Source organism: Tupaia chinensis, unplaced genomic scaffold, assembly GCF_000334495.1.
Source record: "Tupaia chinensis unplaced genomic scaffold, TupChi_1.0 Scaffold000316_1, whole genome shotgun sequence".
NCBI classification, from domain to species: Eukaryota; Metazoa; Chordata; class Mammalia; order Scandentia; family Tupaiidae; genus Tupaia; species Tupaia belangeri.
Genome location: NW_006159809.1, coordinates 8190725 through 8202678, shown reverse-complemented (window position 1 = coordinate 8202678; position 11954 = coordinate 8190725).

The following is an 11954-nucleotide window of genomic DNA, read 5'->3' as shown; positions in this document are numbered from 1 at the left end:
GCAGGAAAGACCAGGTTAGCCCGGACACTCGCAGTCGTTCTGTGAAATACACTCGGGCGGGAAGGAGCCGCGTTTGCTTCATGGAACATACTCTGATCGTTTCTATGGGACTCCACTCCTTTTTCTTTTCTATTTTTTAATGCTGCTAGTGACACACTAATTTCACCTCCCAACCCCTGCAGAGGTCCCCACCCACCCTAGAAGAACACTGTGGGTTTCCGGCAGGAGAGCGGCCTGTCAGACGGTGGGTCGGGACAGGGCTCCTCAGATGGTCTAAGTGCAGGGCCGGTTTGTAACTTTCCAATCTGTCACATACTTTCTTTTAAAAAAATGCAACAAGAATGAATCATTATGAAATGACATCGTTTTTAAATGTTTGACTTACTGTCATTAGATTGGACAGACGTCGCAGAGCACTGGGTGTCAGAACCATGCTGGCAGGCAGAGGCCAGTTTGGGGCCAGAGATGAGTTGACTTTGCCAGCCCTCTGATGCCCTCTAGCCCCTGACACTCGGCAACACCTGCCCTGCTGGTCTCAGTCCTGGAGCAGTTGGGACTTCCGTGGTCTGGGGGGACTTTGCTGAGAACAAAGGCGCCTCTGTGCAGCCCTGCCTTGTCAACAGAGCCCAGAGGCTGCCCAAAGCCGGACTCAGCCGCACACCCACGGTGCTGTGGACAGACCACCTGATTCTTGCAAGCCTCAGTTTCCTCCTTGCATTGTCCTGGGGGTTAATAAAACAATCCGCAGGGTGCTTAGCCAGAGCAGGACCCTGCTTCACACTCTGCCCGCAGCTCTCCTGGCAAAGATTCCGCCGTCGCCTGGGTGCTCACGTGTTCACAAGGCTTGGAAATCTTCCTCATCCTCCGGGTCCCTTCTCTCTCCCTCTCTCTCTTCTTCTGTCTCTCTCCCCCTCTCTCTCCCCCGCCCTCTCTCTCTCTTTTAAGACTTTGCCATAAGGCACATGTGTTTGCTGGAGAGAAAGAGAGAGAAAATGAGAAATCACCCTCCGGGAGGATGGCCGCACCACGATCCCTTCTCCTCCAGTCTTCTCTCAGAATTTTGGGCATGCATGCACACCTGCGCCTGGCCTGAGTTTCAAGCCGCCAAGTCTAGGTCTCAAACCACAGTCAGATATGTGAGAGCCCAGCGCCTTAACCACTACACCAAACGCTGGCCCCAAGGACCCCTTCTTCCTGCCCCACACTGACGACTTTGCCAAGCCTTCACCCTTCCTCAACTCTGCCTCTTGCTCACAGAAGATGGTGTGCGTCCACCTGGAAGAGGAAATGGCGAGCGTCAGCCTCCTGCCACCCCATCCACCCCACTCCCAGCTGTTGTCACCCCTGCATCCTTTCTTGGGGCCTCCTCGCCTATCCAGGCTAATCCTGCCGCCTGAGCCCCACCTACCTGCCCCTCCTCTCTCCTCTGGTGCTTCTTTCCATCAGCGATCCCCTCCCTCTTCTGGGAATCCTTTCAGTCAAATTTCTAGTCACCGCTCAGCCGAAGGCAATCTACCCGGTGACGTGCTGGTCAACGTTTTACACTGGGCTCACTGGGGGAAACCCTATGCATATATATATATACATACACGTTCGTTTATGATACATTTTATTGACATAAACTATTGTTATCAATTTACAAATAGTAATTTAATATAGAGTACTCTTTGTGATAAATTGCATATAGCCAATTCAGTCTTGCAGAATGCACTCATTGATTTTTTTTTCCAGCCTCCTGAATCTTGACAAATTCGTATAGTTCCAACACAGATGTTTGGTTGATACTTTTACTTGCATCAACTGGTAAGAAAAAAAGTGAAACAATGAAGACAAATGTTGAAACTTCACTTGCTTGTCAAAGCTGTGAACAGCTTTGTTACTGAAGCAGGTAATAGTTTTTGAATACTAGAAGAACATTTGCTAATTTTCCTGTCATTCCCATTGTTTAGCTATATAGACAGAACCTAGATTTGAGCTTAATGGATGTTGCTAACATTTTCTCCATAAGTTTAAGTCTAGATGGTCAAAAAACACAGTAAGTTAAGCCTTGATTTGTGGTGTCTGCCAATTTCCATGGTGTAAATACTCTTACCATGGCCAACTTCAAGCTAGCAATCTGATGTCATTAAATGCACTGGGGGGAGAAGCTCAATAACACATTATATTTCTACAGAATAAGAGATGTAATTGCTCTCAAAAACATAAACAAAAACAAAATCTCATAAAATTATTAGGGGGACCATCAGTTGGTGTAATGGCTATGTCGCTGGACTCTCATGTAGTTGACCACAGTTCGAGTCCCGGACCTGGTGGCTTAAACTCATGCCAGGTGCGCGTACGTGCGTGCCCAAGATCCCGAGAGGAGAATGGAGGAGAAGGGATTGTGGCGTGGCCATCCCCCCTGGGGGGTGATTTCTTGCTTTCTGTCTCTCTCTATCTTTTTGGCAAGAGTACATACCCTATAGCAAAAACCTCTCCAGATAAATTAATAAATTAATTAGGTAATGATGAATTTTGAATATTTATTATCTTTGTTTTAATATAACCTATCTATTTATAAGTGAATATAATTTAATTTTCAATAGTAGCTGGGTTTAACCACTATCTCACCAAATTCCTAATAATGAAACAGTCAGCTCTCAGCAGCTGGTACGATCTGAGTACACCCAGATCTGATTCCCTCAGCCCAGCTCTGCCTTGAATGGGGCTCTTGAAAAGCTCTCAGAACACCTGATGACCCCTTCCAGAGTCTACTTTTTAGGTCTGGTAAGCAGAACTGAGCTCACGGTCTTCCTCAAACCTACTCCTCTCCGAGCTGCCACGTTGACGAAGGGCTTCGCCGTCCGCCCAAGCACTTGAGTCAGAGACCACAGCGTCTCTCCCTGTCCTGCCCCTTCTTTTTCTCCCCAGTGAGCATCCCTGTCGCAAGCAGAAGCCATTCATTTATTCATCCCTGCGTTCTAACATCGTCGGTGCCCACATGTGCCAGATTCTGTAGCGGGTGCTGGATGTAGAGGTGAACCTCGCTCTCTGCAAGTGCCGGGTCCCCAGGAGCGATAAGGGTCTGGAGAGAAACGGGTCGGGGGAAGGGGACTTAGTGGAGAGCTTGACTGTAGCCAGGCTTTCCCGAGAAGGCGATGCCCAGACGGAGACAGCTGTCCTGGGGCAGAGCAGAACAGGGGCACCCTCGCTCTGGCTCCTGGGCATGGCAACCCTGATCCGAGCTTTGCTGGGTGGGTGGGAGTTAGCAGGTGGAGAGTAGGGGAGGACGCTCCAGGCCGAGAGGCTGGTGCAAAGGCCCTAAGGCATGAGCGGGCTGGACGAGTCGGGAGCTACTCGTTTGGCGAGCCCTAGGGGGTCAAAAGAAGTCCTCGGGGGAGGCAAGACTAGGACCGAAGGGTTGTACTGGCACGTGGAGAACGCTCAACAGCCCTGACAGCGGTGAGGGCAACAGGAGCCATGAAGGTTTCCTGGTACAGAATTCTGGGCCTTTCAGAAAGGTGGATTTGAGGAATATTCCAGAGAGAAACAAGGCGAGACTCAGACACTGGATGACGAGATGGCAGCGCCCGTGCAGGGAAGAACGCTGGAGGACCGGGCCAGGCAGTGGCTGAGGGGAGGAGCAGCCAGATGGAAGGGTCGAGCAGGTGGGCCTGGCAGCACCTGGGGGCCACCTGAGGGGAAGACTGACGGGGCTGTCCCAGTCTGGTCTGGGTGACACGGAGGAGGCAGTGGCACTCTCTGAAGGGGGGACCTTGGAAGAGCAGCTTTGTGGGTGATGACGAGTCCATCTTGGGACACGCTTGGTTCAAGGGACACATGGCACAGCCAAGCAGACAGTCCCCTCACCAACTGGATACGGGAAGCCCTGAGGAGAGATGGCACCGTGGGCATGATGGCACTGGGGAATCCTCCCCTCTGGAGGAAGGGACAGGCTGCGTGGAGAAGAGGCGAGACGCAGCCCTACAGCAGCCCTATGGCACCCATCGGCATGTAAGAGCGGCCGGACGAGGAGGCCAGCAGCGGGGAGGAAGGCGGAACCTGCTGAATGGGCCCCCAGGAGGTGAGGGGAGCACAGAGCCAGGAGGAGAGGGTGCTCAGAGGCCCAGTATGGCAAAGATGGAAGTGTTCTCAAGGAACCTGGGAGCTCAGGGGTCCCCGATGGCTCTGGTGGCAGAGGGAGAAGGAAGAGTGGCTGGTGAGGGGCAGAGAGGGCAGGGCGGGAGAAGGCAGGAGCTGGGCCCTGGATCCAGGGACACTGGGTGAGGAGAGGGGACGGCTGGGAGCCAGCCTTGGGCAGGCCAGACGACTCTGGCAGAGGTGTGCAAGAGAGCGCCAGGGTGCCACGAGACGGGTGGGTGAGCCGCAGGTGCTGCCAGACAACCACACGGGCAGCGGGCGTTAACGGAGTCGGGGGAAGAGATTTACAGGGGGTGGGGGCCAGGGTAGTGCCTGTGAAAGAAGGAGGGGGACAGAGGAGGCAGCAGGGAGGCCTGAGGAGTGCCCCTGACGACTGCCAAGGGGAGGTGGTTCATCTGGTGACCTCTGACTTCTCAGTGACACTTGCTGGGCATCTGCGGAGAGGCCAAGGGGCAGAAGGACTGGGGCAGCTCCCAGGAGAGGGGTGAGGAGGGGCAATGCTGGCTGAGATTGAGGCTGGCATGTGCAGTAGTTCGATCCCCTCAGGGGGAGATAGGGCAGCAGGCGGGGGATCCGCCCACCAAGCCAGGGAGTCCTAGCCAGACCAGGGCAGTGAAGGAAAGAGGAGCAAAGGTCGAAGGTTGAGGAAGAGGAGGCCATGGGAAGCCCAGGCTGGGGAGGTAGGGACAGGGGTGGTGGGAGCTGTGGGTGAAAATGTGGGATGGGGAGAAGGCTAGGACCAGAGGGCAGGGCATCCACGGTCATTTTAGGCTGAGCAGGGCACAGAGCCATGAAGCCAGGAGGCTCCAGGGAGGTCGGGTCCTGAGCTCACGGCACGCTCACATTCTGGCCATGTGGCCTATGACCTGGCCACCAGACAACTCGTGTCTGACATTCCCCAGAGCTCCCATGGGTAGGGCTGGTCCTCCAGGCGTGGAGCAGCACCCCGTGGATGGTTCCAGGCCAGTTGTCAGGTAGGAGGAGAGGCGGTCTCAGCCTGAGGCACGAAACGCTGAAGAGCGCCTGGCCCTTCTCTAACAGCAGAGCTCCCAGGGGCCATGAGGGACTTGGGGGGAGGGAGTGCACTCAGTGGAGAACTTGACTGGACCCAAGCTTTGCAGAGGAGCCAGGGCCTAGATGGAGACCTAAGGAAGGAGAGGGATGTCCTGGGTGAAGTGGGGGTTGTGGAAAGAGCTCATGGAGACACCGCACTTGCCCTGCAAAACCCCAACCTACAAACCACCTTTCCCCCCTTCCAGCTGTCAGCACCCAGCCATTCTGCCCTCCCCTGGCCTCACCACAGGGCCTTGGCTCACGCCATTCCTCGGCCTCCAGCTCCCCACCTTCTCCCTCCTACTCCAGGGGACTGGCAAGTGTGGAAAGCACCCAGAATTACTTGAGGAAAAGCCTGTTTGTAGCAGGTACATTCAAATTCACAAGACTTCATTGCCAGCTACTCAGAGACAGAGACTGCATTGGTGGTTTCCTCCCTGTGGCCCTGTGGCTTTGGTGGTAAAATGTGGGCCTTGCAGAGGCACCCAGGGGGAAGGAGACCTGAGCCAGGAGGGCCCTGACCATGCACAGCCCTCCTGCGGTGCCAGATCTTGTGCAGAATGAAGGGCCCTACCAGAAGCTGCCAGTTCGGTACCCCCACCCTTTCCCGGTGGTCAGTGTATTTACCTTTGATTTTAAATTTGCCTTGACCTTAGCCAGGCCTGATTTCTTCACGGCCTTGAGGCCCCCAGCACACGTGGAACACTGCACGACTCAGGGTGCAAGGGTTACTTACACCTGTCCTTGCTCACAGTCACGGGAAATTGCTCCACAGACCAAAAGAAGAACCAGCACGCTTCCTGCTCACTCTCCCACCCCCAGCTGTTGCATCATGGGGGGTCAAAAGAGGCAAGATAACATCAACCCCACTCATAGTGCCCAAGAAACATGTGCCCCACCGCAGCTCCACCCCGCCCAGCCGTCTCTCACAGCTGATAGCCCCAGGAGGCTCCAATCCTCTGCGGCTCCCGGGCTTCCATCCGTTCAGAATTGGGCTGATCTGTGAGGTCCAGCTCTGGCTTGTCTCTGGAGAGTGGGCCTGGTTGTCTTCTCTGACAAAAAGGCAGCTGTGTAGGGAGGGATCGACACCTCCAGGCCCCCCAGCGCTGCCGTGAGCTCACTGCCTTCTCAGAGATGCTGGTGTGGTTTTCCCTGGGAGCCAGGTCCCGTCATTCATTGCACCTCCACCCGGCACCTTGGCAGGCAGCAATGTGGATGGGCGGGCCTCACCCTAACCCACCCCAACTGCAGCAGCCCCCGGGGCCACTTCCAAGAGGCCACTCAGAGGCTTTGAGGCCCTTGAGGCTGAGTGGGAGCCCTTGGGCAGGGCTGAAGCACCTGGAGGAGACACATGGCCTCCTGTGCAGGAGAGAAGATAACGGAGACTCAGTCCTGGATAGAAAACACATTTTTAAAAAGATTTATTTATTTTATTTTATTTATCATCATTTGATTTGTTTATTTTGGTTTTTGGGTTTTTTTTGGAGAGGTTTTTGCTATGCTACACGTGCGCTCGCCAGAAAGACAGAGACAGAGAGATAGAAAGTGAGAAATCATCCCCCAGGGGGGATAGCCATATCGCAATCCCTTCTCCTCCATTCTCCTCTCGGGATCTTGGGCACGCATGTACATGCACCCAGCATGAGTTTAAGCCCCCAGGTCCAGGATTTGAACCATGGTCGACAACATGGGAGCCCAGCGACATAACCATTATGCTAACTGCTGGTCCCGATTTTTTTTTTTTTTTAAACCAGAGAGATTGGGAAAGTGAGAAAGCAAGTCTCCAGGTCTGGGACTTGAACTGCAGTTGTTCATGTGGGAGTCCAACACCCCAGCCACCATGCCACAACATCCAAAACACATTCTTTCTGGAGCCTGACACAGGACCTTTACCCAGAGGTGATTTTTATTTTTTCTTTGCCTGGAGGAGATTTTAAGTAATGATTTCTTGGCTCATGACCTGGTGGCTCGGGAGCCAGATCCCACATGGCCAGCCATGGTTCAGGTGTTGGTCCCGCAGCTCAAAAAAACATACCTGGTCTACGTGAGGGTGTGCCCTAGGTCCCTACAGCGTAGAGCAAGAAGAGGGATTGCTGACCACTTCATTGTGGGATGCTTCCTCGCCCTCTCCGTCTCTTTGTCTCTCTCTGGCAAGTGCACACACCCTCTGGCAATTAAACAAACAAATAACAAAGAGTAATCAGTTTAAATAACAATGAGGACCATATTTTGAATGCTCTCCAAAATAATTTGAGTGAGTGAATGGATGACAGTGATCGGAAGTCAGGAGCCTTCAAAAGCCTGTACACCTGTGGGTTAAGAAAGCCCTTTTCCAGCCTCCTTCCTCTCTCTCAGAGGCTCACCCACCCCTTCAGCGCACAGGCAGGACAGACCCTCTTCCCTCCAGCCGTGGAGTGTCCCGGTCAGTAAGGAGGCGCGTTGCGGCCTCTGTGCGGGCACAGGTCCTTCTTTCCTGCACTTTTTCCATCCTGGTCTGTGGGGGCATCCACACCCAAAGTACATACAGAGGGGACAGTGGTGGCATGGTGGTTATGGCGCCAGATCCCACATGGCCAACCACGGTTTGAGTCCTGGACCCGTCGGCTCGAAAATCACACTGGGTGTGTGTGCATGTGTGCCCAAAATCCCAGAAGAGAATGGAGAAGGGATTGTGGCATGGCCCTTCCCCTGGAGATGGTGGGATTGATTTCTCGCTTTCCTCTCTCTGTCTCTTTCCAGCGAGTACACGCACTCTACGGCAAATAAATAAATAAATAAAATAAATGTACAGAGTCCCAACTCAGATCAAAGTATGTGAAACTGAGCACAGAAGGTGCTAGAATATCCCACTGCATGCATGCATGCGCGCGAGCACACACACACACACACACACACAGAAGAAACACAAATTGGGCAAAAAAAAAAAGAAATAAGAAATAAGAAAATCCGTAGAAATTGAAAGTTACTTAAATTTTTTTAATTATGGAAATTCCCAGTGTCTCAAAAGAAAATGACAAGCCTCAGACTGGCAAGGATGTCAGTGAACAACATAGAGATCTGGCAGCAAGCCCACCGGTGGGTGGGAAACCACCAGCAAGGGGAACTGCTCCCCCCGGGGTTCTGTAATTGTCTCAGAGGTGTGATTCCTGCTTCTCCGACCACACTGCAAGTTGTGCAAGATGCTGTCGAAAGAACACGGGGCTGAACGGCAGGAAGCTCAAGTTCCAGACCTAGCACTGCCCCTGAGTAACTGCGTGACCTTGGGTGAGGCCCCTCGCGTCTCTCGGTCCTCGTGCTTCCACCTATTAAAGGATGGCCTTCCTGACTCCCGGGTCTTGAGTTTCTGTCGCATTCTCACAGGGCCCGGCCAGCACGAAGGGCTGATCAAGTACTATGGGAGGGCCAGCCCGGTAGCCTAGTGGTGAGAGCTGGGTCTCCCATGGTGCACTATGTTCAAATCCCCACACTAATGACTTGAAATACACCCTGCGTGCCTGTGCCAGCATGCCCCAGATCCTGACAGGCTGGGGAAACTGAGGAGGGATTGCGGCATGACCTCGCCCCATTCGGGTGCTCTCTTCCTCTCTCTGTCTCTCTATGGCCCAGTTTTTTGTTTTAATTGCTAAGAAAGTGCATGCCAGATTGGAGGTGAGGGGACAAGCACCCCTCAATGGGGTGTGTTTACACCACAATCCCTTCTCCATTTCTCCGTCCTGTTGGGATTTGGGGTACGCACACATATTCAACCAGTGTTTCTCAAGTTACTGGGGCCGGGATTCTAACTACGGTCAGCCATGTGGTATCCGGCTCCCTTAACTGCTAGGCTACAGGCAGGCACTAACATGATTTTCAAGTCTATGAAAGAAAAGCAATCTGGAGCAGCCTGTAGAATTCAAGTCCATTTACCATTTAAAGGCCAGAGTAAACATGGGCCTAAGACGTTGGTTATGCCCCACATCCTACAGAGTTATTGTCCAAAAAGCATGTTTAATTGCAGTAAGTGGACTGTAATGCCACAAAGGAGTATAGACCTCACAGTGGGGCCCCAACCTTTCTTCTTCCCTATGTTCTTTAGTTTCCGATGTGAAGAATAAGATATACCCATCAGTTGTCTGCATTATTTTAAACAGACCAGTGTGAACTTTGGACAATCTTCTAACCTCCCCTCTTCTTACCCTTTGTTTTATAAACCAGCTTTCTTGGCTGTCGTTTCAATGAGCACATCCTTCGGTAATCAGAGTCTGTTCACCGGATAAATTTGTTCTAAGCCCTGGCTCAAATAAGTCATGTTTATTTCAGTTATTGTGCTGTAGTCTTCTTTCTTGGTTGACAAGTCAATAGGACCCCAAGCCTGGTGTAAGCTAAGATTTAGATAAATAAGGTGCCATTTTCCCACAAGGTCACCAGGAAAGTTACATGGAGTCTATCTTCAAGGACTTGAACCGTGGTCGACTACATGGGAGTCCAGTGACATAGCCATTATGCTAACTGCTGGTCCCATGGAGTCTATCTTTGAAGAGTAACAAGGCCTTGAGCTAGACCTCATGTCATCCATTTTTAGCTCACAGGTGGAGAAGAAAGGTGAAGATTAGAGGCAGGGTAACTCGGGTGGAGAGTGGAGGGAAGAATGTGACAGATCACCTGGGGGTCTTGTTGGTGTCAGTCTGAGCTGTGACATTCCAAGCTGTTTTGGCCTTTAGAGCGAGGTCCCTGTCATTGCTGAGGCATGACACATGTGGCCATGTATTCTCCCAGAGACTAGATCCAAACCCAGAAACAGCCCACCCCAGCCTGAGGAGGAAACAGGCTGGGAGCTTTGGGGCTCCCTGTGCATGAACATAACCTGTGGAGTAACTGTCCCTAGCCTCAGCCCTTTACAGGGTCTTAGAGCTTATGGCCAGGCAAGGACCCCAGCGCTCTGAGGAATGCTTGCTCTAACCCCGGAGAAGCCTCTTCTCTGAGGGGCTCCCTGCTCCCCCAACACCCTGTCTCCATCCCTACAGGGCAAGGGGGACACTAGAAAACCTGGCAGTCCTCTCAAGGAGGATTTTCCCAGGTTGGTTCTGAGGACCATCACTCATCCCAGGACAGCTGCCTCCCAGCTCTCCCTGCTCCACTGAGGGGACAGAACCCACAGCTGGAGGGCTCGGGGTGAGAGCTGGACCAGCGGCTCACCTCCCCACCATGTCACTGTGGGAAGCACCTTGGCCTCTCTGAGCCTCCCTTTTCTCTTTCATAAAACAAAAACAACAGGCCCAGCCCCACAAGCACTTACGGGGATTAAATGAGATAATGAGCGAGCACTCAGGCCGAGCCCCGCCAGCGCACACTTCCCATAGGGATTACACAGAGGTGCCAACCCTCGCAGGTGAGGCCAGCAGGAGCCGCGGTGGAAACCTGTCAGTGATGCCCCAGTGTCCTGTGCTGGCAGCGACCAGGGAGGCCAGCGTAATAAGCCCTGGACCCTCCCAGGAAGCTGAAGACTGGGATTCTGGGTGCCCAGGTTGTTCTAGAGGTCATGACCCTCCCCTCATTGCACAGCTGGAGAAACCTGAGCTCCAAGGTACAGTGACCAGTCAGGGGGTCAGGTAGGTTTGACAGTGTGGACGGGAAGGCCTATTTTCCCTTTCTTCTCCCTGTGACTGGATTGTTTACCCAGGGATTTCCCTGTGTTCAAAGGGTTGCGTCTTTCCTTTCCCCTCCCATCCCAAGAGGTCTTGAGTCTGTCCTCTTTGGGACTCTCCAGCCTCAGAGATGTCTGAGTCAGGACCAGACAGAAGACACCCCCAGGCCCTTGTCCCCTCTGCCTCTGTTTCCCTGAGTCTGGGCTTGGTGACCGTAAGAGGAAGGTGGGAGGAAGGCAGTGAGGGGGAGGGCAGGGAAGCTGGGCAGTGGGAAGAAAAGCCCAGGCTTCAGACTGGGGGAGGCTGGGCCGTGGGCACGGAGCCTCGGGTGGGCACAGAGGCCCCCAAGTGGCCTGAGGCAGAGTCCGAGCCTCCCCAGACCCATGAGAGTAAACAGCCCTGACCCCCCCACCCCGCCCCCGCTCCTAGGCCATCCTTCCTACATTTTCTAGGTGCTATCATCAGCCTCTGGATTCTGGGGCAACCCGGACTGGGAGGGGACCTAATCAGGACCAAGACAGACCCACCTCCCAGGAGCTCAGAGCTGGAGCTGAGAATGGCAGGAGCATTTCTCCCCCCTGGGCTGGCGGCCTGAGACTCAGGGTCCCCACACAGACACCGCCCCGCCCCCTCCACCGCATCCTACCCACAGGGGTCGCCCACTGCACGGCGCTGTCAAAGTGGCTTCACGAGTGTCCATTCAGCCCTGCCGACAGCCCTAAGCATATGCCCGTTTAACAGAAGAAACTAGAGCTCAGCAAATGGTCCTGACTTGCGCAAGTTCACACATGAGAACTAGGACTCCTAGTACTCCTCCCCCTGCCAGCAGCATTCCTCTGACACGCTGGCCTCCCCCTGCAGACTCGGCTCAGCTCGCTCTCTTGGATCGCACTTTGCCGATACCTGGGGTTCAGGGCCCTGTGCAGGTCAGCAGGGAGCATGTGGGCAGGTCTGCTCTTCCCTGTGACCCCTGCCTGGGTGACACGGCAGGATGCAGTCAGGGCTTACAGACACTGTGTCACCCTGAATGGAAGTTGAAGACCTGGACACAGGGGGGAAAAAAAAAAAAACAACACAGGAGATTGGAGAGTCAACAACTAAGAAATACAACCAGACATCAACCACACACACACACAA